This window comes from Gastrolobium bilobum, unplaced genomic scaffold, assembly GCF_033153095.1.
Source record: "Gastrolobium bilobum isolate Gb01-03AN ecotype WA unplaced genomic scaffold, APGP_CSIRO_Gbil_v1 utg130629, whole genome shotgun sequence".
Classification (NCBI taxonomy): Eukaryota; Viridiplantae; Streptophyta; class Magnoliopsida; order Fabales; family Fabaceae; genus Gastrolobium; species Gastrolobium bilobum.
Genome location: NW_026899829.1, coordinates 48,831 through 76,430, shown reverse-complemented (window position 1 = coordinate 76,430; position 27,600 = coordinate 48,831). Strand labels below are relative to the sequence as shown.

General features: G+C 36.6%; 1 long non-coding RNA gene and 1 pseudogene across 2 annotated transcripts; both read right to left on the bottom strand.

Annotated features, from left to right (window-relative positions):
* Positions 1-230: 230 nt before the first annotated feature.
* LOC133293793 (uncharacterized) lies at positions 231-27,414 on the bottom strand (annotated as a pseudogene).
* LOC133293795 (uncharacterized) lies at positions 20,039-22,263 on the bottom strand. 2 transcript variants are annotated; one of them, XR_009749114.1, is made up of 4 exons: positions 21,810-22,263; positions 21,610-21,723; positions 20,865-20,933; positions 20,039-20,120 (listed from the first exon to the last, which is right to left on the bottom strand). It is a non-coding gene; the product is annotated as an uncharacterized LOC133293795 (long non-coding RNA). The 2 variants fall into 2 exon arrangements; XR_009749113.1 differs by having other exon boundaries at positions 21,610-22,263.
* Positions 27,415-27,600: the final 186 nt, after the last annotated feature.

The following is a 27,600-nucleotide window of genomic DNA, read 5'->3' as shown; positions in this document are numbered from 1 at the left end:
AATGAAAAGACACTAATTTAAAGTTGATAACTTGGAAAAAGGAAAAGACACTAATTTAAAGTTGATAACTTGGAAAAAGGAAAAGACTCTAATCAGCCCACTAAACATTAATGACATTGAAAATTGCTAATAATTCTACTCAACCTCCCTTGCATTGATGACATTAACTAAATTCTGATTAGGATTTGATTTGGACTTGATGTCTTCATGATTAGTCCACAGTTCTTAAATCAGCTTAGTAAGAGCTTCCTCAAACTTCTTGATCTTGTTATTGGACCATTTCGCAACTGTAATGGATCATTTGGTATTATCTCCTTATTCATATCATTCCCTACCTCTTCAAAAAGATTTGTCCTTAAATTTGCACCTACATCATAAGGAGATAAATCAGAAACATTAAAGCTTACGCTAACATTGTACTCACCTGAAAGGTCAAGCTTATAGGTATTATCATTTATCCTCTCAATCACTTGAAATGGTCCATCACCCCTTCGAAGCAGTTTGGAATGTCTTTGGGCTGGAAATCTTTCCTTTCTCATATGTAGCCAAACCTAATCTCCTAGTTCAAAAACTACTTTATTGCGCCCTTTATTGGCTTGGTTGGCATATTGTTCAGTTTTCCTCTCGATGTGTTGCCGACCTTTTTCGTGAATCTGCTTAACAAGTTCAGCCTTCTTCTTTCCATGCAAGTTAACATGTTCACATACCGGTAAAGGAGTTAAATCCAAAGGAGATAATGGATTAAATCCATACACAGTTTGAAATGTTGAAAACTTAGATGCTGAATGGACTATCGTATTACATACAAATTCAGCATGTGGCAAACATTCTTTCCATGATTTCAAATTCTTTTGAATCAAAGAATGCAATAATGCAGATAAGGTCTTATTAACCACCTCTATTTGCCCATGTGTTTGTGGGTGACAAGTAGTAAAAAACAAAAGTTTTGTTCCCAGTTTACCCCACAAAGTTTCCCAAAAATAACTTAAGAATTTTGAATCTCGATTAGAAATAATACTTTTGGGAATGCCTTGCTGTAACATCCCTCAAAATTAGGAAAAACTAATATAGATTACGCTAATATTGTTTATTGACTTTCAATTTTTATTGAGAACTAGCATAGAATTAAAATTAAATTAGGAAATTATTGAATTATAGTAAGGATTTATTTTAGACATATGAAACTTTAGATATAAAGTATAAGAATGTATAAATTGTATAATAGAAAAAAAAAAAGAAAAACATGATGTTACTTTAGGTCACATGTGAATCGAAATGTTAAAGGCTAGAAGCTAAGTAGTATCACTTTTGGGTTACATATGTATTGGTCCCTAATTACCCCTTTTGGCCGAATTTATAGAGCATGGAAGAGTGTCATTAGGTCAGCCCAAAACCCCTATATTTTTGCTGAAAATTTATCTTAACTTAGTAATCCTACAAGGCAACTTACAATTGGACAAATATCTCCACATGGCAACAACTTTTTTCACCTTGCATTCCTCATCTTGTACGCTAGATGCTGTCAAAAAGGGGGCTGATGTTGATCAGAAAATTCTGAATCAAAGTACCTTTTATGACCCAAAGCAGTCCACTTACTTTTCTTTCTTTCCCTTTACGCATAGGTTGTACCAAAAAGCAACTTGGTTGCTTGTTAGACTACCCAAAGGAAACCAAGTCAGCCATCAGTTTTAAAAATAAAACATCTCAAGTCCAGCACTCCACCTCTCTCACATGCGCTTTGAAGGAGCAAAAAGGAGCTGACATTACTTGTTGAACCTTCCATCGTTATTCTACACTATTGACCAGCCTTGACATGCAGCCAATTGAGGCAAAAACCCTCAGCTTGCATGTTTCTTTATTGGGCAAAATTGTCACTCTCACTTTTTCCTCCATGTGCGTCCAAAAGGATGCAACAACCAAAGGTAGAATGCTGAACCATTTAAAAAAAAAAAATCAGTTTTGTCTCTCCCTCATTTCTTAACAGCACTGTATATGAGTTAAGAAGAGAACCTAGTGCCAAAACATCACCTAGCCGCGAATACCATAGAGAAAAAGAACCACATTTCAATCCCATTCTTTTGTTCCTTCAACAAACCGTGACTATCTTCCTTAAACCAACCACCTACCTCTTATTTCCTTCACCCTCCAAAAACCGTATCATCATAGAGAGAAAAAAAAAAGGGAACAAGAGTCCAAATCCCCTCATACTACCAAAACCGTGACCTTGTGTCATCAAGAGAAGGAGTGTAGCTATCATCTAGTTCTCCCTTCTTTTTCTTCTTTCTTGAAACCGTAAGTTCTTGAATGAGAAACAAGGATGGACATCATCTTATTCTTTTTCCTCTGCTGGCCGAAAGCTCCTAAGTGGTTAAATTTTCTTCTCGTTTCCTTTTATCACACAAGATTCTTATAAGACCATCCTTTGTTGTATGCGTGGACCTCATCTTGGTAAAGCTTCTCCCTTCATCGTGCGTCACTAGGCTGAACGTTGGAGTTTTGAGTAGAGGAAGCCCTGTCTATTTTGTCTTTTTGAGTTAAACTCTTGGTTGAGGACAAAGAGCCGTAAGTTCCCTTCTATTCCTTTGTGCACTTGTTTCGGTTTTAGAACATTTTGGAGGGCTGGATTATTCTGTTTAGTGGTACTCTATTATGTTTAAACTTAGCATAAATAAAAACCTAAAGAAGTTAACTTGGAACTAACCTAGTATAAACATGGGACTGTTTGGTATTAATAAAGGTATCATGAACTTTTATGAAGAAAAGAAATAAAGGTAGTGTGCATGCTCTCTTAGTAGCGCTATGTACATGTAAATTATATATATACTTTTGTCCTGGATGTTATTTTATGGCCACTGTTTTGCTTAAAAACGTTACTGTTGATGTCACTGTTTTTGCTGAATAAAGTTGCTGATTGATGCTCCCCTGCTCATTGTTTCATTGTAAAAAATTTACTAGACAGCTTGTTATATTTAATCTCTGAGAAAACGCTGCTATAATAGGATCCTCTGCTCACTGTTTTATAGGAAAATTTCTCGCTGTTAAAAGTGTATAAAGGTTAAATGAGAGTCAAGAATAATTTTAGAAAAAATAAACCTTGCTGGTCGAAGAATGTAGGAACTTTAAACTTGGAGATTTGTTGAATAAATCGAATGTGCACTGATTTATTATACTGTAAATTAGGTGTGAAAAATCCTTGAGACGTTGGACTGTTTCATTGTGAATCGGTAAAGTAAATTTCGACGTACGAGGTATGTGTAGGCGGTATTACCTAATGTGACTATTGGCTAGTGTATGGAATTGTGATGTGTTGCTCACATTTGTTCTATGTATGTTATGATGATGATGAGCCAATGGTAAGAATATGAAAGAATGATATGATATATGCATGCATTTTACATCATAATACATTTTTCTGTTGGGTGCGATTGCATAACACGGCATGTACACTTGATTCATGACATCTTGAATATATATATATTTGTATTGAGGACATGTGACTGAGCATGCATCATATAGGCATGCCTGGTACCAGGAGAGGGGACACTTGGCTTCAGTCCGCATAGGTTCCACAGTGGGATTCGCCTTCATGGGAGCCATTAGGAATACCCACTGTGATGCTACGCGCACGACGGTGCTATGAGCGTAAAGGAAAAAGGGCGGTATATACGCGTTATGATATATGATGAAAAGGATTAAATGTTTGAAGTGACTATTTATGATTTTGTGCCTAGTTAATATTGTTGCATTATGGTTTTGTTGCCACACTACTGGGATTTTCTCTCACCCCTTTGGGGCTGCTATTTTTACAAAATGGCAGGAGGACGTAAAAGCTTTTGAGGACTTGGATATTTGCTGTTGGCTTCTACTGTTTGGGCATGCTGCTATTGATGTGATATTTTATGGATGACTGTATGAAATTGAGAAGATTTTATTACTGTGAACTATGATTTTATTATTGCATTACGATTTTATGACCAGCAAATATTTTGGAAACAGATGTTGAAACGTTTGCGAAAAGGATTTTGACATGTTATCTAAATGCTGAGTTTTGAAAAGTCTTTGCGAGCACTTTGTAAGTTGTCGTACTGGGGCTACGGACCTCCGATTTTCTTATAATTTATATGCACGCGTAGTCCCAGGTGTCTAGTTTCATTATATATAAACCTTGCAAAGAAATTCTGAAAAATCGATTTATTATGAATTTTACCAGCCAGGACATTTGTGATATTTCCACTACTTTCTCTCTTATTTTGCGAGTTATGTTTCGAGGGTCAAACGAACTCCAAATCACTATTATTTTATATGAACGTGAAGCTCCGGATGTCTAGTTTCTAGATTACAAAGAATATTTTTTTGAATCGTTGAAGTGAATTTTATACGAATTTTTAAAGACAGCAAGGTCTGCCAGGAAAGTTATATTTTTAGTAGTTGAGAAATTTTGAAAGTATACTCTGATTCTTGTGATGAACCCGATTTCAAAATAAATTTATTTTAATTGGCATTGTAAAAGTGATTTTCAGTCTCTAAAATATGATTAAAGAACTCTAATCCGCTTAGCAAACAACTCTCTTGGATGCATACAAGGGAGGGTGTTACACTTGCAATCTTACAATTTCTTTGAAAAACAAGTCAGAGATATGTGATGCATCATTGGATTTATGACATGGAATGAAATGTGCCATTTTTGAAAATCTATCAACAACCCCAAACACTGAATCCTTATCCCCTTTTGACCTAGGCAATCCTAAAATAAAATCCATGGATATATCTACCCAAGGTTCACTAGGTATAGGCAAAAGACTATACAACCCATGAGGCTTAACTTTAGATTTAGCTTGTTTACAAGTAATGCCTCCTTCACAAACTCTCTCTACATCACGTTTCATACGAGGCCAAAAGAAATGTTCATGCAGAACATCTAAGGTTTTAGACTCTTCAAATTGCCCCATCAAGCCTCGCCCATGAGCTTGTTTAACAAGCAACTCACGCAATGAACTTTTAGGCACACACAATTATTTCTCCCTAAACAAATATCATTCATTTCTAAATAACTTTCCGAATGCAGTTTTCTCACATGATTTGAATACATTACCAAAGTCAAGATCATTAGCATACAAGTCCTTAATGTACTCAAATCCAAGCAATCTTACAGTTAAAGTGGAAAGTAGAGTATACCTTCGAGATAATGCATTAGCCATAACATTTTCCTTACCCTTCTTATACTTAATCACATAAAGAAATGTTTAAATGAATTCCACCCATTTGGCATGTCTCTTGTTCAGCTTGTGTTGGCCCCTCAAATGCTTTAAGGATTCATGGTCTGTGTAAATTGCAAACTACTTTGGCCAAAGATAGTGTTGCCATGTTTCTAAAACCCTGACCAATGCATACAACTCCTTGTCATATGTAGGGTAATGTAAAGCAGCTCCACTGAGCTTTTCACTAAATAAGGAAATAGGATGCCCTTCTTGCATTAGAACAGCTCCAATACCTATTCCTAAGGCATCACACTCAATTTCAAAAGTATTAGTAAAGTAAGGCAAAGCAAGCAAAGGAGCATTAGTTAATTCATCCTTAATCAGATTAAATGCCTTTTCTTGTTCATCACCCCACTTAAAACCCACATTCTTCTTAATAACCTCAGTCAATGGTGCTGCTAGGCTACTAAAGTTCTTCACAAACCGTCTATAAAATCTAGCCAGCCCATGAAAACTTTGAACTTCACTCCCACAAGTAGGACTAGGCCAATCTCGAATTGCCTTTACCTTTTCTTCATCCACCTCTATCCCTTTAGAACTAACAGCAAAACCAAGAAGGAGCATAAGCTTGTTAGTACAAAAAGAACATTCTTTTAGATTAGCAAACAACTTCTCCTTCCTCAAAACATTCAAAACAAATTTTAAATGCTCAAATGCTCATTCAAGTTTGTGCTTTAAATCAGAATGTCATCAAAATATACAACCACAAATTTTCCAAGGAATGCACGCAAAACATGACTCATCAACCTCATAAAGGTGCTGGGTGCATTAGTTAAACCAAATGGCATAACCAACCATTCATACAACCCATATTTTGTTTTGAATGCATTTTTCCACTCATCACTTTCTTTCATTCTTATTTGATGATTTCCACTCCTATGATCAATTTTAGTAAAAACACATGCACCATGCAACTCATCTAGCATATCATCAATTCTAGGAATGGAATGTCTATATTTTAGAGTGATATTTTTGATGGCACAACAATGCACATCCTCCAAGAACCATCTTTCTTAGGCACAAGCAATACTGGAAAAGCACATGGACTCAAGCTGTCACACACATGTTATAACACCTCGCATTTCTAAGTTTAAATATTAATATATTAAATGAGAATTAAAAAGGAAGGATTAGTGAAAATCCTGAAGATTAGGCCAAAATACAAAGAAAGGGCAAAACGGTAATTGGCCATGCACACAACCCTAGGAAGATAAAATTGAGTAGAAGGTCTCAGATGATAAAAAGAACCCTGGAAATGGATTCAGAACGAAAAATTGAGTGGATAGACAAGTTTTAGAAAATCAGTGAATAGAGTTTTTACCGGTGTAAAAATACTGTGGCATAATTGTACCAATAAGCATGAAATTTTTATCAGTATTTTTAGGAAACAAAAATATGACATGAACGAGAAAAAAACGTAGGTCATGAATTTGTGGTTGAAATTAGTGATTGATTAAAGTTAAATCGCGTGTGGGACCCACCTATGGCTTAAGTGACTTAAAAGTCACATTTACATGACATCTTCTCTCTCCCCTTCCCCCTTCAAGACCGTGACAGCCCCCTCCTCCTTGCCCATGGAGTTTTTTTTATTTTTTCTCCATAACTTGATCAAATCTTAACCGAATCGAGTGATTCTTGTCTTGAAATTCGATGGAAATCATCATCCGAACCCGTTCCACCGATTAGTTTCCTTTGAAACCCTCTCTATTGTGAGAAAAGAGGCATTTACAGCCACGAAATTCTTAGGATTTTTGTGATTTTGGGGTTGATTTCTTGAGCCATTGCTTGTGGAGTTCTAGGAGGAGTCTTGTGACGTAATTGTGGGTACGTTTCAACATCCCTCATGGATTGATTTGAAGATTTATTTTCGAATTTGTTTATGAACCCTAAAGAGGACTTGTTTGATTTCTGATGTTAGAGAGCTCAAATGGAAAATGTGCATTAGATGATAATGTCTTAGAATGATGTGTTAGAGCTATAAATGCCATGAAAGTTATTGGTGAAAAATATGGTTTTGTAACTTAGAAAATTTTGAGGTTGTCATGACTTTGAATTTTGAAAATGTGTTAGGATTGTATTGGTGAGTTGTTGTATGATTGTATGTTGATATAATGGGATTGTATGTGTCACACCCTCCCATGTATGCATCCAAGGGAGATGTTGCTATGCGGAATTACAGAAGTAACGTTGACATGTAAAATTCTTTATTCAGTAAAAACAATTTCATGTTACCAATTAAAATCTTGCTTGGAAAGCTGACTTCACAAAATAAAAGCAGCAAGTAAATTTTTGGAAGGCTTTCGCTGCACAACTCTGATTTTTCTTGGAAACAGCCTGTCTTGCAAAAATCATTTAAATTCGAAATCAACAGCTTAAAAAAATATTCTTTGATACATAGAAACTAGACATCTGGCGCTTCGCGTACATATAAATTATAAGCGAATCGGAGGTGAATAGCCCCATGAAACAGAACTCGCAAGGTACTTGAAAATTCATTGTATTTTTCCAGAAACCTTCCTGTCTTATAAAAATCATAATAAATCAGAATTTCAGAATTTCATTGTAAAGTTTATATAATCAGAAATTACACAACTAGGGCTTTACGTACATATGAATTATACCTCATTCGGAGGTCTGTAGCCCCAGAACGACAACTCGCAAAGTGCTCGCAAAAACAGTTCAAAAATCCGAATTTAAGTAAACAACAATTCTATTCGCAAACTAATTACCAGAATTATAAACATCATGCTACACTTCTTTTCAAAACAGAATATACATCATGGCATGCCATTCTTTAAGAAAATACAACAAGGTCAAATAATCAGAATACAATCAGCAGAAACAATGAGCAAACATCAGGGTTGCCAACATCATAACTCAAATAGATTTATTCATTTGATCATGTCATCAAACACTTCCTCAAATGCTTCTAAGTACTCCTGCAATTTATAAAAATTGAGCCTCCGAAGGGGTGAGAAAAATCCCAGTAGTGTGATAACAAAACCAATAATGCAACAGTATTAAATTAGGCACAGAATTCCAAACCAGTCGCATCAACATTTAAAATTCCGTACAGCTGTTAATCATCATCTTATTGCGCATATAACGCCATGGTCATGTATATTCATAGTAGTCATAATAGTACGTATATAAGCCATTTCCTTGTTAGTGTGTATATAACGCCATCATTACGCTCATAGCACCATCGTGCGCGTACTAACATACACAGTGGATATTCCATGATGGCTCCTCAAAGGTGAATTCCAACTGTGGCCTATGCGGACGGAAGCCAAGTGTCCCATACCCTGGTACCGAAGGGATGCCTATATGATGCGTACTCAAACGTATGCATATTTATATAACTATCCTAGTCCATGAGCAGCATGAAATTCTTGCATGTATGCCATGATATGCTTCACACACAAACAAGAAACAAATGAATTATGAGGTGTATATGCATGACTAGATCATCATCATAATAGCATATATTTCATGTACTTTCCGTACCAAGCTGCCACATAACAATTACTTCTCATACAGAATTTTCCATCTTGTCACATTCATAGGCAGCATACATATAGCATATAACAGCACATTAATCCAAGGCACGTGTGAGCAACGATTCACAATTCTATACGCTAGCTAATAGTCACATTAGGTAATGCCACCAGACACTTACCTTGCATGCGTCCAAATATTAATGCAAACAGCACCAAAATTAGCCCACGTTCTTAAGGGTTTTGCGCACCTAAATAGAATGTAACAAGTCAGAAATACAACCCAAAATTTTCTTATACATTACAAGACGTTTTCATTCCCCTAGACCCTTTATTCCTATTCGGTTTGCATGGTTCTTTCCCTAACAAAATTTTGACTTCAAATAATTTTTATCCGCTCATAAACAATGAAAAAATCCAACATTTCCCAAGCATACCAATTCGGGTTTTACCATACTTCTTATGTTTGTATTTTCTTAATCGATTCCCCGTGCTTCCAAAGCTATTAGTTTTCTGCCCTAAATTTTATTCTGCCAATTAATAATAAGTACCCGCAAAATCCCAAGGTAATCTACAAGACAGGTTCGGGTTTTTGGCTAGAATTTTAGGTGCTTAAAGATTTGTCTTTATTAAAGTATCGACTACATTACTTAGGCATGAACAAACTAATCTTAGCATGCTGTCTTAGTTGTTTTTCCTACATACAAGGCCTAATAAATCTTCCTAGTCCAATGGAAGTCCAACAAAAATCAAGAGGAGTTATTTTCCAAGCTCCTAAAATCTGTTCTAAACATGCATATAGCAAGGGTTTACTGCCGGAACATAATTAGGGAAAAATAGCAAAACAAAATTTAGCTTCCTAGGACCCTCAAGTAAACTGAAACAGGGTATAGTAAAAAGGAATGGAAGACCTAAAACCCAATTTACCTGTTCACCAGCGTACAACAGATCATAACCAAATGAGGAGTTGCCCTTCACCTATCCAATGCTACAAGAGGCTGAAACCAATTGTATACAAGGGAAGGAGAGATTCCATCGCAGCTAAGTCAAGGGCATGCAGTGGAAAGAAACAAAACTTAATCAGAACTGATTTAGGTTGCGTTGAACAAGGAGTAGAATTGTTTTACCTCCTTGAATGAAGGTCTTCGGCTGGGCACAAAAGAAGCAAAAAGGCCATGAGGAGACTTTGGATTTCGAGCTGCATGCAGAGAGGTCTCCCTTAAATCGCCTAAGGCAAGGACGAACAAGGAAGACCACCAAAGAATGTCTCACCTCCTCGAGGTGTACCTTCGGCCGGACAGTAAGGGGACAAAGTGAGAGTTGAGGTGAAAGTTCTGGTCTTAGGGGTTCACGGTTGATGGGGAGGATGAGAAGGAAGGGCATGTAGTCAACACTTGAGGTGTTCTTCTTGATAGTTTACGGCTTGGGAGAGAAATGGTTGGCTGGGTTTCTGATTCTTTTGTTCCTAGCCGTGCGCATAGATGGAAGAGAGGATAATGGATTACTTATCATTCTGAATCAAAGACTAATGTTTCAGTTTGTTCTTCTCTCATAAACGCGCTAGATGAAGTAGTGAGGATGATTGAATGAGGTTTTATTCAACCAATAGAAAAGCATGCATTCTTACTTCTAAGAGCAGTTAAGAGATAAGGATTATTCATAGATCAATTGTAAGAGGACTTTGGCTGATTGGAGCCTCCCTCAAAGGTATTTGGGCCGTAGCTCATTAAGGCAAGATGGTCTAAATTTAACTCCTAATGGATCATAATTTTTATGTGATTTATTATGTATTATCTAGGATTTATTACGTGATGTAATTCAGAAATTAAACCTATCCCACCCTACATGTAGTTCGATTTCATGACATAACTTAACACTCTCAATTGCAATTTAAATATTTTCCTAACAATTATTATTTCATGTATTCACTAGGTATTAACTAATGTTTCTACATATAATGTAATTAGAAGTATTAAAATTTCATTCTACCCTAGTTACATGTATGTAACACGAATCCGAAGCATGTATTCACAATACCAAAGGCAATTTACATAAGTTCCTAATTTTTACGGGATGTTACACTCTCTCCACCTTGTTTCGAAGTTTGTCCCCAAACTTCCTCGCATACTATCCCAAAAGCTACTTAATTCAGGTGTCTAACGCAATTTCATTCGTACACTACGTTATGTTACATCCAGGTAGGCATCTACAAAGTCATCGAACATTAATCCGGGGATATAATCAAATTGCACCTTACTTGTTCGTCAAGTATATATATATAACCCGGTTTTACTCACATGGAGGAAGATAAAAAATTTCTAAACTCACTCATAAAAAAACAAATGTCTGGTTCCCTTTTTATCAACCTTAAAAAAATCATACTACCACAAAGTGAAGCACAACTGACGTATGAGATTACTAACAAAGAACTCCAACTATCAACATTTATAATGAGGCTCATGACTCTAGCACACATTTGATTGGCAAACTAAACAAATCCATTCACGAAACACTTCTTCACTAAATAAACTTTAACAATAATACTAGAGTGAGCATAATTGATCTAAAATTTATTCCTCCGATTCAAAACGATAACATGTGAAGTAGATCGTGGCAATAGACAGAAGACTTCTCGAATCCCTACCTCATCACTCATCCTTGATGTCCTATCACACTACCACTCAACCGATCACAGGTTTGCAAGTTCCCATACAAAATACAACTAACAAATCAGTGGTTAAAATGAAGAGGTTCCTTAGAAGGTAGGTTTCCATGTAACAATGAAGTAACTTCACCTCCTATTACTTACGCAAACATAGGCTGATTAACTAGGGCCTCCAATTACAAGTGTTTTGTCTTCACAATGTACATGTTACAATTTAGAATTGTCATTATTCCCTAACTTAATTCTTATCAATGATAACGATTCAGTTCACTCACTAAACACATCACGCACTTGTATTATATTCAGACTTCGACATTAATTACTTTACTTAATAACATCACAGACAAAATTCTATACTTATTAGCCTTCAGGAAGTCAAGCAAGTAAAACAGAGCACATTACATTCTAAGTTTCAAACGAGAAGAATCTTCATAAAATCACAAAATCTCTATCCTGCTTTTCAGACATATCATGCTAAGTGGTACCTCTCATACAGTTCGTCAAAACACCCATATGAGGAAACTTCCTCGAGCTTTCTGTTGTCCTAGGTACCTCAGATGTAATTGACTCCACTGATCAGGGGATCCATTAACCATGATATGAACTTTTCAATCATTGACACGTATTGCAATCTTGAAACAGCTATCAAACATGACCCATCAAAACAGACCAGGCTTTCATAAATCAGGTTCACAATAATTGCATTCAAAGTTCCTAGCTGTAGTTAAATTTGCATTCAAAGGACAAATAAAATTTATGGTACGAGACCTCATGCAAGAAATACACCAAATACAAAGTTCCTTAACAATTGGCTAATCCCATCCATACAAGCAGCAATGCATCTAGTCGATAGGAACATCTCAAAATAATACTAATATATCATGATGCACACAAAACAGATATAAAACTTTTAAGCATATGATTTACAACAGCGTATTTAAGTTAAAGATTTAATATCATGCCTGTTAACTAATGATTAAACAACATCAGGGTGTTCACGTTAAATTTAACTTTTATTTCGTATACTCAGTCTTTATGTTAGATGTCCAAAGAACTATGCAAGTATACAAGAAGTTCTAACTAGTAACTGACTCTAGGCATATTCACCAACCATCAACGGTTCCCAAAAATTTAACGAAAGTTAGAGAAGCTTAATCTTAATTTATATTTAGAGGTTTGAGCACACACACAATTAAATCGAGAGATTAGTTCAGATTATCACAAAATGCAGCTAGATCAGTCTTCTTAATTACACATCGTAAGTTAATACCGATTCACCTGTACATACAATTCATATTTCAAAATCCAACATGTACTACGTTGAAATTTAAAATGTACCCCTAAGACAAATACAAAATTTTACTACGATGCCAGTGTAAGGTACTACCATTCAGAAATATCATGATAGTGCAAAGTTCAAACTCTTAAAGTGTACGGATAAGGTAAACTCTTATATATATAAATCAGTGTGCAGACCCACGTAAGGACAATGATGCATATGTAAAATTGCATGCTTAAGCACCCAATACGTCAAATATAATTGCTTCGACCATTTAAACTCCTATGCATGAAAATTGCATGTCTTTACATCGGGAACGTATATGAGGTGTATATTATCTGTAAGAGTATGTAACACTTGAATGTTGTAGTTTTGGGCAAAATTAATAAAACTCGATTAAAATTGGTTAAAAAGATTACACATAGTATGCTATGCGAAACAGGTGTTGATTAGTTCCTTTAGTCAATTAATCAGATATTGGTATAAAATACACAATAAGCTGATTAACACCTTCAATCAATTAGACCACAAAGTTTAGTTTGAATCCATAATTTCAGATAGTATCTTGCATGCATAAGATTACACCTTGATGACAATAAATTAAAAAAAAGACAAACATTCTTCAGTGGGACAAGTTTAGGCATATCAAGAGAGTTCTACCAACAAGGTAAGACATACTTTATAAAATTTCTTAAGTGTGTTGGGTGTTAGTGAACAAAATCAAAGATGCAGTAAAAGTTTAAAATGTAACGTTTAACAATGTCAAAACAGAAAATTGAATACTTGACAACATATTCATACATATTCAGATCACCAAAACCAACTAAAGAATTTGCAGACTTTGCTTCATAAAAAAATGAGCTGATACTATAAAGCTTTCAATATACACGAGGCAGAATTCATCTATTGTATGGGTCTATAATAGGCAATCTTATTTTATGATTAAGAAACTGATTACATAAATCAAATATATAACATCTAAATTATTCGAGTACTACTACAATAGTTATGTCACTGCTCCTTACGTTACATAGAAATAATACAAAATATCTTGCTTATCTCGAATCTAAAATCTTGTGGTTGATAAAATATAGCTTTAAAATTTTGAGGTACCAACACTATTAAAAGTTCCTCACTAATTATTTCAACAAAGACCAATTAAAACTGAAGCAAGGTTAAGTGGGTCATAATTCACACACTAGACACTTCATCTCTTCAATTTAAAGTACCAATCCAACAAAGCATGAAACATACCAAGGTTTCAACAGCCTTAATCAAAACAAACAGGGAAAGATTGAGAGTATGGGTACTTACTTCTTATTGATCCCAACCTGACAACATCCCTTAAAGCTATCGTGAGTAAATGCAATTAGACTCTCTCTCATAACCGTGGATTATGTATGACACAGTACATCGTGGATATAATGTTCAGTTATATGCAGACAATTCATGAGCTGGCATGATATCTAACTGATGTGCGTCATTAAATAAGAAATTCGGTATGTTCACTTCATGAGGAATTCGAATTAATACAAAGAAAGATTCAAGGTTCTTACCACATAATTTGCCTCACAATGATCATAAAAGAAATATATATGAGTCAACAGATTACTCTAGGAATACACATAACAGCATTATAACGTAATCATAACTTCCAAGAAAATGTTATATATCACTAAGACAATTATGTAACAGCAATGATTCTTAACGGCTCAAGGCATCACAAAAAAAAAAAAATCACATCAAGTATATATATATATATAGAACCTCATTTATAATCCATAGGGAACAGAATTGACAATTAACCATTAATTCCAGTAGCATTTCACTATTTCACACATAGTGCTCAGGCACAAGTATACCCTGTGATAACCATAATTGTGCACACACCTCTTGCGCGACAGTGAGTTGATCAGGCTCACCACTTAGCAAGGGAATGGGTACAACCATGCTTAATACCGGGCACTACCAGTACCATCACACCTAAGGGATAAGGAATTTTAGTCATCAACCCATGCAGCAGTTATATCCAAACAGCAATCATTCAACGACATATTCAAACAGTCAAAATTTTCAAAACACAACAATGCAACGACCAAGTACAAAAACACACATTTCATCAAATACAAACACCATGAATCAAAACTGCTCTGATACCATTTAGTGTGACACCCTCCCCTGTATGCATTCAAGGGAGATGTCTGCTAAGCGGAATTAGAGACGTAACGTTGACGTGTAAAATTCTTTATTCAGTAAAAACAATTTCATGTTACCAATTAAAATCTTTCTTGGAAAACTGACTTCACAAAATAAAAGCAGCAAGTAAATTTTTGGAAGGCTTTCGCTGCACAACTCTGATTTTTCTTGGAAATAGCCTGTCTTGAAAAAATAATGTAAATTAGAAATCAACAGATTAAGAAAATATTCTTTGATACATAGAAACTAGACATCTGGGGCTTCGCGTACATATAAATTATAAGCGAATCGGAGGTGAATAGCCCCACGAAATAGAACTCGCAAGGTACTTGAAAATTCATTGTATTTTTCCAGAAACCTCCTGACTTACAAAAATCATAATAAATTGGAATTTCAGAATTTTATTGTAAAGTTTATATAATCTGAAAGTACACAACTGGGGCTTTACGTACATATGAATTATACCTCATTCGGAGGTCTGTAGCCCCAGAACGTCAACTCACAAAGTGCTCGCAAAAACAGTTCAAAAATCCGAATTTAAGTACAACAACAATTCTTTTCGCAAACTAATTACCAGAATTATAAACATCATGCTACACTTCTTTTCAAAACAGAATATACATCATGGCATGCCATTCTTTAAGAAAATACAACAAGGTCAAATAATCAGAATACAATCAGCAAAAACAGTGAGCAAACAACAGGGTTGCTGTTGTAAATAGTAATTATGTAGTCATTTATTAGTAATTATGGTAATTATGTAGTCATTTATTTGTATTTATTTAGTCCGTTACTTATATATTGGGCCAAGCCCATTAAGTCAAAATTAGGTCAAGAAGTCTCTATAAATAGAGACCCCTATGTACAGATTCAAATAAAAATAAATAATATTTCATAACCCTTTTTCAAGTTGGTATCAGAGCTCTCGATCCTGAGGGCTCTGCTTCCGCGCCTATTGTCTTTTTTTTACAAAACCCTAATTTCTTTGCCTCTTGCCGCCACCGGAAAAATTTTTCCGGGGACCTTTTGGACTAAGGGGACCACTGTTGACCTTCTTTTTTTTCGTTCTATCATTCTACGCAACGTTCCTCCGCCACAAACAACCCAAACACCTCCGACTGCCTACAACCAGTTCTGTCTTCACCGTTTAGAACCCTTTCCGGTGAATTTTCAACCGCAACCACCCACAGACAGGTGCGCGCTGACCGGACCACCACCATTCTTCTCGTCTCCTTGTTCTCTTTCTGGATTTGTGTTGTTTTCTCAGATCGAACATCGTTTGGTATTTCTTCCGAATTTTTTGGCTTCTTAGAGCCTTTTTTTCGTTGACTGTTTTTTGTGCAGTATGGCCTCTTCTCAAAGGAGTTCCTTTACAAAGTTTTATGATGGTGCATCTTCTAAACCTAAGAGAGATGATCGATGGTGTTCTTATTGTAAAAGAACAGGTCATATCAAGGATTTATGCTTTCGCCTCCATGGAAAGCAAACTGTCTTAGAAAAGATGGCAAGGATGCGTGGTCAAGCGCATTTTACTTCCTTTGGAATAACTCCTGCACCTAATGAGACCCAACCTGCATTTCGTCTAGATGAGTTAGAACGGCTCCGAACCATCCTTGATTATCTGAGTAAGCCATCTGATACTAGTGCTTTGGCTTTGACTGGTATGAGCCCTAAAACTCATTGTTTCCTTTCTTCATGTAATGATTTTAAACATTCCTGGGTTGTTGATTCTGGTGCTACTGATCATATGGCTTGTTGTGCTGACTCCTTTGCTTCTTATCATCCTACCATTGGAACTCATACTATAGCCATAGCTGATGGCTCACATACATCAGTTGCGGGTTCTGGTGACATAAACTTACAGCAGTCCTTACATCTTAAAGATGCTCTTCATGTTCCTAATCTCTCCACGAATCTTCTTTCTATTCATAAAATTACAAAAGATCTGAATTGTACTGTAACCTTCTTCCCTACCCATTGTGTTTTTCAGGATCTCGCCACGGGGAAGACGATTGATAGTGCTAAAGAGCAAGGTGGGCTGTACTATCTGGTGTCACAATCTCCCGCAAATAAAGTAACAGATCACATCTTGATGTCTCATGGTCAATCAACTGCTGATTCTTTGATTTGGCTTCATCATAAGCGCTTGGGACATCCTCCATTTGGTTTACTCAAGTCTTTATTTCCGTCATTGTTTTTAACTAAGCCTGTTGAGTCTTTTCATTGTGATGTTTGTGAGTTTTCTAAGCATCATCGTGTGTCTTTTCCTTCTAGTAGTACTAAGAGTGTTGAACCTTTTGATCTTATTCATTCTGATGTTTGGGGTCCTTCTAAAGTCTCTCATGCTTCTGGAAATAGATGGTTTGTTTCTTTTATTGATGATTGCACTCGTGTAACTTGGGTTTACTTAATGCATGAAAAGTCTGAGGTACCACATCTGTTCTTTCAATTTTATAAAATGGTTGAGACCCAATTTGGTAGAAAAATCAAGAGACTAAGAACAGATAATGGTACTGAATATGTTAATCACAGTTTTTCCCAATTTATACGAAATCAAGGTATGATTCATGAACTTACTTGTGTAGACACCCCTCAACAAAATGGGGTTGCTGAAAGAAAAAATCGTCACCTTCTTGAAGTTGCTCGTGTCTTACTGTTTCAAACACATGTACCCAAATGCTATTGGGGAGATGCCATTCTTACTGCAGCGTTCTTGATCAACCGTCTACCCACTCGGGTTCTCGATCATGTAAGTCCTATTCACTCCATGACTTCTTTTTTTCCTTCTGTTCCAACTTTGCAAAGTCTTCCTCCTCGAGTGTTTGGGTGTGTTGTCTTTGTTCATATTCATAAACAGCATCGCAGTAAGTTGGATCCTAGGGCTCTTAAATGTGTCTTCCTTGGATATGCTCCTGATAAGAAGGGCTACAAGTGTTATCACCCTGGTAGTCGGAAATTTTTTGTTTCTATGGATGTTACATTTCAGGAATCTGAGTCCTTTTTCCAAGGTCCTCATCTTCAGGGGGAGAATAATTCACTAGAAGACTCATCACCTTCCTTCTTTGAATTTGAATCTTCAGTGTCTACTCCTTCACCTGAGTCAGTGTGTCTTCCTCTTGTTCCTGTTCTCAATGTGTCTATGTCTGATCCTCCTGTGACTGATCCTCCTATGACTGATACACAACCTACATTGCCTCAGCAGCAACCTCAATCGTCTGAACCACTGGTAAGTCCTGGATCTCATATTTCTGATCATGATACTTCTGATGACTTACCCATTACTACTGATTCTGATGATTTACCCATTGCTCTTAGAAAAGGAAAAAGATCATGTCCCAAGAAATCTTGTTCCTCTTGTACTCAATACCCTATCTCCCATTTTGTTTCCTCTGCTAATCTGTCTGTGCAGCACAAAAGCTTTGTTTCAGCACTAGACTCTATTGCAATCCCAAAATCAGTACATGAAGCCTTGAAAGATGGGAATTGGGCTCAAGCCATGCAAAAGGAGATGAATGCATTGGAGAAAAATAAAACATGGGAGGTTATTGATAGACCTACTGGAAAGAAAGCAGTAGAGTGCAGATGGGTTTATGCCCTGAAATATAATTCTGATGGAACTCTTGAGAGATACAAAGCTCGATTAGTTGCCAAAGGTTACTCTCAAACCTATGGCATTGATTATGAAGAAACATTTTCTCCAGTTGCAAAGATGAATACGGTGAGAGTTTTGTTATCCCTTGCTGCCCATTACAATTGGGATATAAACCAATTTGATGTGAAGAATGCTTTCCTCAATGGTGAGTTAGAAGAAGAAGTCTACATGGAAATTCCGCCTGGTTTTGATTCTGTGAAGGGAGAAAATAAAGTTTGTAAATTAAAAAATGCCTTGTATGGATTGAAGCAGTCACCTCGTGCCTGGTTTGGAAAGTTTACTAAGGTTATGATGACCTTAGGATATAAACAAAGTCAAGGAGATCACACTCTTTTTTTCAAGCACTCCCAAAATGGGAAGCTTACTGTGATCCTTGTATATGTTGATGATATTATTATCACAGATGATGATTTTGTGGAGAGACAGATTCTGCAAACACGGCTTGCCTCTGAGTTTGAAGTCAAAGACCTTGGGAAACTGAGATATTTCCTAGGGATAGAAGTAGCTCATTCGAGCAAAAGAATCTTTATCAGCCAGAGGAAATATGTTCTTGATCTTCTCAAAGAAGCAGGAAAGCTCGGGTGTAAACCCTCTAATACTCCTATTGAGCAGAATCACAAGATGTGCTATGAAGAGGAGAGTCCTCCAGTTGATAAAGGACAATATCAACGGCTAGTTGGGAAATTGATATATTTGGCCCATACTAGACCAGACTTAGCTTATGCTGTTAGTGTTGTCAGTCAGTTTATGCACGATCCAAAGGAGAAACATATGCAGGCAGTAGAGAGAATTCTTCAGTATCTGAAAGGTACTCCTGGTAAAGGGTTGTTATTCCGACGTGATGGCAATCTATCTTTAGAAGTCTACACAGATGCTGATTATGCTGGATCCGTGACTGACCGTCGTTCTACCACTGGTTATTGCATGTTTCTTTGTGGTAACTTGGTGACATGGAGAAGTAAGAAACAAGATGTGGTCGCCAGATCAAGTGCAGAAGCTGAATTTCGAGCTATGACCCAAGGCATTTGTGAGTTACTGTGGCTGAAAATTGTACTTGATGATCTAAAAATAAAATATGAGGGACCTATGAAGCTGCTATGTGATAATAAGTCCGCTATTTGTATAGCTCATAATCCAGTTCAACATGATCGGACTAAACATATTGAGGTCGACCGCCATTTCATCAAAGAGAAACTTGATAGCGGGTTGATTACCACTCCATACATTCCCACTGGGCGTCAATTAGCTGATCTATTGACAAATGGGCTTCCTTCAGATAGATTTCAAGAACTTGCTAGCAAGCTGGGAATGATAAATATCTATTCCTCAGCTTGAGGGGGAGTGTTGTAAATAGTAATTATGTAGTCATTCTGTTACTTGTATATTGGGCCAAGCCCATTAAGTCAAAATTAGGTCAAGAAGTCTCTATAAATAGAGACCCCTATGTACAGATTCAAATAAAAATAAATAATATTTCATAACCTTTTTTCAAGTGTTGCCAACAGCATAACTCAAATAGATTTATTCATGTGATCATGTCATCAAACACTTCCTCAAATGCTTCTAAGTACTCCTGCAATTTATAAAAATTGAGCCCTCGAAGGGGTGAGAAAAATCTCAGTAGTGTGATAGCAAAACCAATAATGCAACAGTATTAAACTAGGCACAGAATTCCAAACCAGTCGCATCAACATTTAAAATTTCGTACAACTGTTAATCATCATCTTATTGCGCATATAACGCCATGGTCATGTATATTCGTAATAGTCATAATAGTGCGTATATTACGACATTTCCTTGTTAGTGCGTATATAACGCCATCATTACGCTCATAGCACCGTCGTGCGCGTACTAACATACACAGTGGATATTCCATGATGGCTCCTCCTCAAAGGTGAATTCCAACTGTGGCCTATGCGGGCGGAAGCCAAGTGTCCCATACCCTGGTACCGAAGGGATGCCTATATGATGCGTGCTCAAACGTATGCATATATATATAACTATCCTAGTCCATGAGCAGCATGAAATTCATGCATGTATGCCATGATATGCTTCACACACAAACAAGAAATAAATGAATTATGAGGTGTATATGCATGACTAGATCATCATCATAATAACATATATTTCATGTACTTTCCGTACCAAGCTGCCACATAACAATTACTTCTCATACAGAATTTTCCATCTTGTCACATTCATAGGCAGCATACATATAGCATATAACAGCACATTAATCCAAGGCACGTGTGAGCAACAATTCACAATTCTATACGCTAGCTAATAGTCACATTAGGTAATGCCACCAGAAACTTACCTTGCATGCGTCCAAATATTAATGCAAACAGCACCAAAATTAGCCCACGTTCTTAAGGGTTTTGCGCACCTAAATAGAATGTAACAACTCAGAATTACAACCCAAAATTTTCTTATACATTATAAGACGTTTTCATTCCCCTAGACCCTTTATTCCTATTCGGTTTGCGTGGTTCTTTCCCTAACAAAATTCTGACTTCAAATAATTTTTATCCACTCATAAACAGTGAAAAAATCCAACATTTCCCAAGCATACCAATTCGGGTTTTACCATACTTCTTATGTTTGTATTTTCTTAATCGATTCCCCGTGCTTCCAAAGCTATTAGTTTTCTGCCCTAAATTTTATTCTGCCAATTAATAATAAGTACCCGCAAAATCCCAAGGTAATCTACAAGACAGGTTCGGGTTTTTGGCTAGAATTTTAGGTGCTTAAAGATTTGTCTTTATTAAAGTATCGACTACATTACTTTGGCATGAACAAACTAATCTTAGCATGCTGTCTTAGTTGTTTTTCCTACATACAAGGCCTAATAAATCTTCCTAGTCCAATGGCAGTCCAGAAAAAATCAAGAGGAGTTATTTTCCAAGCTCCTAAAATCTGTTCTAAACATTCATATAGCAAGGGTTTACTGCCGGAACATAATTAGGGAAAAATAGCAAAACAAAATTTAGCTTCCTAGGACACTCAAGTAAACTGAAACAGGGTATAGTAAAAAGGAATGGAAGACCTGAAACTCAATTTACCTGTTCACCAGCATACAACAGATCATAACCAAATGAGGAGTTGCCCTTCACCTATCCAATGCTCCAAGAGGCCGAAACCAATTGTATACAAGGGAAGGAGAGATTCCATCGCGGCTAAGTCAAGGGCATGCAGTGGAAAGAAACAAAACTTAATCAGAACTGATTTAGGTTGCGTTGAACAAGGAGTAGAATTGTTTTACCTCCTTGAATGAAGGTCTTCGGCTGGGCACAAGAGAAGCAAAAAGGCCATGAGGAGACTTTGGATTTCGAGCTGCATGCAGAGAGGTCTCCCTCAAATCGCCTAAGGCAAAGACGAACAAGGAAGACCACCAAAGAATGTCTCACCTCCTTGAGGTGTACCTTCGGTTCCGAACAGTAAGGGGACAAAGTGAGAGTTGAGGTGAAAGTTCTGGTCTTAGGGGTTCACGGTTGATGGGGAGGATGAGAAGGAAGGTCATGCAATCAACACTTGAGGTGTTCTTCTTGATAGTTTACGGTTTGGGAGAGAAATGGTTGGCTGGGTTTCTGATTCTTTTGTTCCTAGCCGTGCGCATAGATGGAAGAGAGGATAATGGATTACTTATCATTCTGAATCCAAGACTAATGTTTCAGTTTGTTCTTCTCTCATAAGCGCGCTAGATGAAGTAGTGTGGATGATTGAATGAGGTTTTATTCAACCAATAGAAAAGCATGCATTCTTACTTCTAAGAGCAGTTAAGAGATAAGGATTATTCATAGATCAATTGTAAGAGGACTTTGGCTGATTGGAGCCTCCCTCAAAGGTATTTGGGCCGTAGCCCATTAAGGCAAGATGGTCTAAATTTAACTCCTAATGGATCATAATTTTTATGTGATTTATTATGTATTATATAGGATTTATTATGTGATGTAATTCGGAAATTAAACCTATCCTACCCTACATGTTGTTCGATTTCATGACATAACTTCACACTCTCAATTGCAATTTAAATATTTTCCTAACAATTATTATTTCATGTTTTCACTAGGTATTAACTAATGTTTCTACATATAATGTAATTAGAAGTATTAAAATTTCATTCTACCCTAGTTAAATGTATGTAACACGAATCCGAAGCATGTATTCACAATACCAAAGACAATTTACATAAGTTCCTAACTTTCACGGGATGTTACAGTATGAGGTGTGGAATGGTTAAAATTGGGTGAAAATCCCTTGGAATAGCTTATGTGAAATTCGTCCTTTAAAGGGAAATTAAGGAATGGATGTTGTTGGAAATTATTTGAGTGATGTATGATGTGCTAAATGGTACTTAGATGGGTTGTGCGGTGGTTTAAAGGTTGGAGAATCAATGAAAAATGGTTGATGGTGTTGAAAGTCATAAGGATCCTAGAGCGAAATATTAGGCAAAACGTTGTTTAAAAGACGTAAAGTGAGAAACGGCACTTGGTATGGCCTTTTGGCAACCTAAGGATGTATAATAAAATGAGAAAGAAAATTTAGAAAAATAAATTTTGTAATAAGCCTTAAGAGGCCGAACCTACAAGGTGTAGGGGTGAATTTTGGCGTTTTTTATATTTTGATAGAATTGACGTGTACTGATGATTCGTACATGGTTGTTGTAGGTTGTCGTATGTTGAATTGAACCCCGAACCGTGAGTCGGTGGATTGCCCTTGGTCCTGGACCAAATGGGATTGAGGTAAGTGATTGGAACAATGCTTGTATAATTGTTAACTTGCATGTGTTCGTATGAGTTTTGAGTAATTGGGAATGTCCTCTGTGTAGGCATTCTGTTGAGTAAAGAGCTCAGAGAGCATACTGCTGTGGAGCTAAGTGAAGAGGCTTAATAAGGTAACCTCTTGGTACTGGGGCTTGTTCCCCTTGTGTGTTCCACCATACCCGTTGAGGGTGATGGTAGGAAATGTATATGAGTAGTGTAGAACAACATGAGCATGCATGTAGTATTTATGAGGGTACTTATGTACCGAGTCTCTGGCCAGTAGACAGTTTTGCCTTCGGGCGTTTCATACTTCCACTGGATAGGTCTCCGAGAGGGAGTTCCAGTTGACCCAGGGTCGTGAAGTGTGATCCGGATAGGAGCACACTAGGAAGTCTCGGGTGTATGCGGATGGGAGGGGTACCTTGGTTGATGTTATACGAACACGCCTTGGATGAGACCCATAGGCTTATATACCGAGGATGTTGCGTGGTATTGGTAGCTACCATTCCCGCTTCATCGTATCTTGTATTCCTATATTTTCCAGTTTCTCTAAATCCCTTGCTTTATCCCGTTTTGAAAAGTGGTTATTTTATATTATTTATATGCATCGAAGTGAGCCATTGGGCGGAGTTTTCTCCAAAACCTTTGGGTTACTGAGATATATTCGTATATCTCACCCTGTCATGGGGGCTTTATTTCAGGAGGTAGCAGTGGCAACGGAGCGGCGGGCAAGAAGCCCGTAGGTTGAGTCATTGGACGATTAGCACCTTTTTTTCATTTTGATGGCCACTTGGCCTAGGCTAGACTTAGGGCATGAACATCTCATATGTATGCAGGATGAGTTTCATAGTCATATTTGTTCATGTCGTTTTGCTTAAGTCTAGTAGTTTATGTCATTTAAGCTTATGTTTCAATTTGTAAGTTAAAGTTGTAATATTTGTATGAGATGTTGTAAGTATACATGGATATTGATGTAATATGATGGAAGGGCTTTAGGCCTATTTTAGGAATATGATTATATGCTTATGTTGAGAAATTGCATGTAAATGGACTTTGGTGATTAAAATAAGTTAAGGAATTATAAAGTGAGCCATATAATATGTATTGTGTAATAACTGTAAACTGTGTTGGGTTGTAAGTGCCCCAAGGAGTTGTTGGTCCTTGTGTGTGCCACCCATTGGTTATTAGGTACATTTGAGGTGTTAGAAGCATTTGCAAATTTGGGGATTTTAGGAAAAACAAAGGAAACTCTGGCGAAATTTCTGTAGAATTGACAGAATTTAGGTGAACTTCGGGAGAGCATATCTCCCTCCATAGAGGTCCGATAGGGACGTGCCATACGCCATTTTAAAGCTTGAGATGTCCCCTACATGTTTTTAATATCTGAGAATTTTCTGGGTTTCACGCAACCCTGTAGAAGCCTGTGAACTCAGACTGCCCAGAACGCACCTGTGCAGGGGCTGTTTCTGGCAGTTTTTGGAAATTTTATTCCCGCTTCGTTTCTTAGTCAAATTAAGTGTATGATATGTCAAATTGAAGCTTGAGGTGTCTAGTTTGTTGTATAAAAATTTGAGAGCAATTAGGTGAGTGTATTTTCTGCATTAATTCGTGGAGTGAGAGATGTTTTGAGCTATTTTGGGGTTGATTGACAGTTTTGCTTGCCCAACTTCAAACGGCGATATCCGGAGAAAACGAGATCGAAATGACCTGTGTGATGGCTCATTGGAAAGGTATTTAAGTAAGAAAAAAAATATAACTGAAGATAAAGGACTGGTTTTGTGCGGTGTGTCCACAGAAAAATAATTACCGAACCACGCTCGGATAAGTAGAAAACGTAAGATTGAGAAATTGGCTAAGTGGGTTTATGGGAACCCCTTAGTGTCTTGTATTAAGTAAAATAAGATATAAAATTAGTTTAAACAAGTATTCCGCAAGAGTTTACGGTTATGGTCACAACTTTTATTTATGGGATAGGGTATTGTGACACCCAAGTTATATTACACCAATGTGACACCCAGTCAATCTCACTGTTAGATCGCTTATGTTGATCCAACGGTTATATTTATTTTTATCTTTGTATGGTCATGATTTCCCAAATTTAATATTTTATATTTATTTCTACATTTGTATGGTTATGATTTCCCATATTTAATGCTTTCACTTTAAATTTGGGAAATCATGACCATACAAAGATGGAAATAAATATAACCGTTGGATCATCATAAACGATCTAACGGTGAGATTGACTGGGTGTCACATGGGTGTAACATAACTTGGGTGTCACAATATCCTATCCCTTTATTTATTACACTTTTTACGGTTTTAAATACTCGCGTAATAAACGGAAAAAGTTGACTCACGTTTTTTATAAATGAATTGTTGTGATTGTAACTGTGCTTAATATCATAATTAATGTTAACAATACCAGTGTACAACGGGCTGTTACACATGTCCTTTTTGCATAAGCTCATTAACTTGCTTTTGGAGTTGCTTTGTCTCTTCAAGGTTGGTTCTATATGTTGGTCTATTTGGAATTGTTTCCCCTGGTATAATATCATTTGGTGTTCTATACCCCTTATTGGTGATAAACCATCGGGTATTTCTTCAGGAAACACATCTTCAAAATCCTACAAAACATAAAAAACTACGCTAGGCAAAGAGGAATCAACTTCATTAGTGCTAAGTAAGCCTCTTATACAAGAGTACAATCATAGGTTGTTTAAAGACCAATGTTTTGTTAATCTCACCAACTTTCACAAAGAAGTTCTCTTTTTTTCTCTCTTTTCTTTTCTCACTACCTGAAACTTGCTTTTCACTCTTGTTTTCTCTCATATTTTATCTTTCTTTTTTTCTGGTCACTCTTTTTTTTTAACCTTACTTGATCCTCATACACTTGCATTGGACTTAAAGGAGCAAGAGTAATGATTTTGTTATTTATAACCAAGGAATATCTGTTGGTGTACCTATCATGCATTACACATCTATCAAACTAAGAGAATATGCCCAGCTTGCATGGGCACAACATCACATAACACCTCATCCTTATATTTTTCAATTGAAAATGGAACTACCACTTGTTTGTTCACCTTGATTTCTCCATAATCATTCAACCATTGTAGTTTATATGGTCTACGATGCTTCAGAGTTACTAAATTTAACCTCTCCACCAAACTAGTACTAGCAACATTTGTACAACTTCCTCCATTAATAATCATGGAACACACCTTGTCCTTTACATTGCATCTAGTATTAAAAATATTTTCTCATTGCAACTCCTTATCTTCTTCCTTGATCTATACATTAAGAGTTCTTCTAGCCATTGAAAGCTCTCCTTCAACTGGGAATTCAATATCACTTGCATCTTGTAAGGATGGCATGGATTCATTATCATATTCCCCTTCACTTTCAATATTACCATTATCTTTCAAAAAATGACTTTCTTGTTTGGACATTGAGAAGCACTATGACCCCTACCCAAACACTTAAAGCATTTTACATCTCTATTTTTAGAGGATTGAGATTCAGTTTTACCTTGGTTGGAAGTGTTTTCAACTTGTTGGTTTTGGAGGAACCAACTGGAGATTTGAAATGAGGCTTCTCTTCATTTTTATTCCATGTTGGTCTTGAAGATGAAGTCGAATTATGTCCCATACGCATGGTACCCTTCCTTTTTAGTTGCCTCTCCACCTTTATGGCCATGTTCACCATGTTATCTAACTTCGTATAATGTTGTAATCCTACCACATTTGCAATGTGTCGATTTAAGCAAGCAAAAATCTAGCCATAGTAGCTTCACGATCTTCATCTACATTGGCTCGAATCATGGCTGTCTCCACTCCTTGAAATATATTCTTCAACACTTTTAGAACCTTGTGTGAGACTTTTTAATTTCTGAAACATGTCCCTATGGTAGTGACTTGGAATAAACCGCCTTCGCATGACAGCTTTCATTTCCTCCCATGTTTCAATGGGTCTTTCACCATGTCTTCTCCTGTTTGACACAAATTGATCCCACCAAACAATAGCATAATCAGAAAATTCTATGGCAGCCAATTTTACCTTTTTCAATTCCAAGTGGTTATGACAATCAAACACCAACTCCATCTTTCTTTCCCACTCCAACTAAGCTTCTAAATCATTTCTGCCTTGTAAGAATGTAATCTTCATTCTAACTTGGAATAAATCGCCTTCGCATGACAGCTTTCATTTCCTCCCATGTTTCAATGGGTCTTTCACCATGTCTCCTCCTGTTTGACACAAATTGATCCCACCAAACAATAGCATAATAAA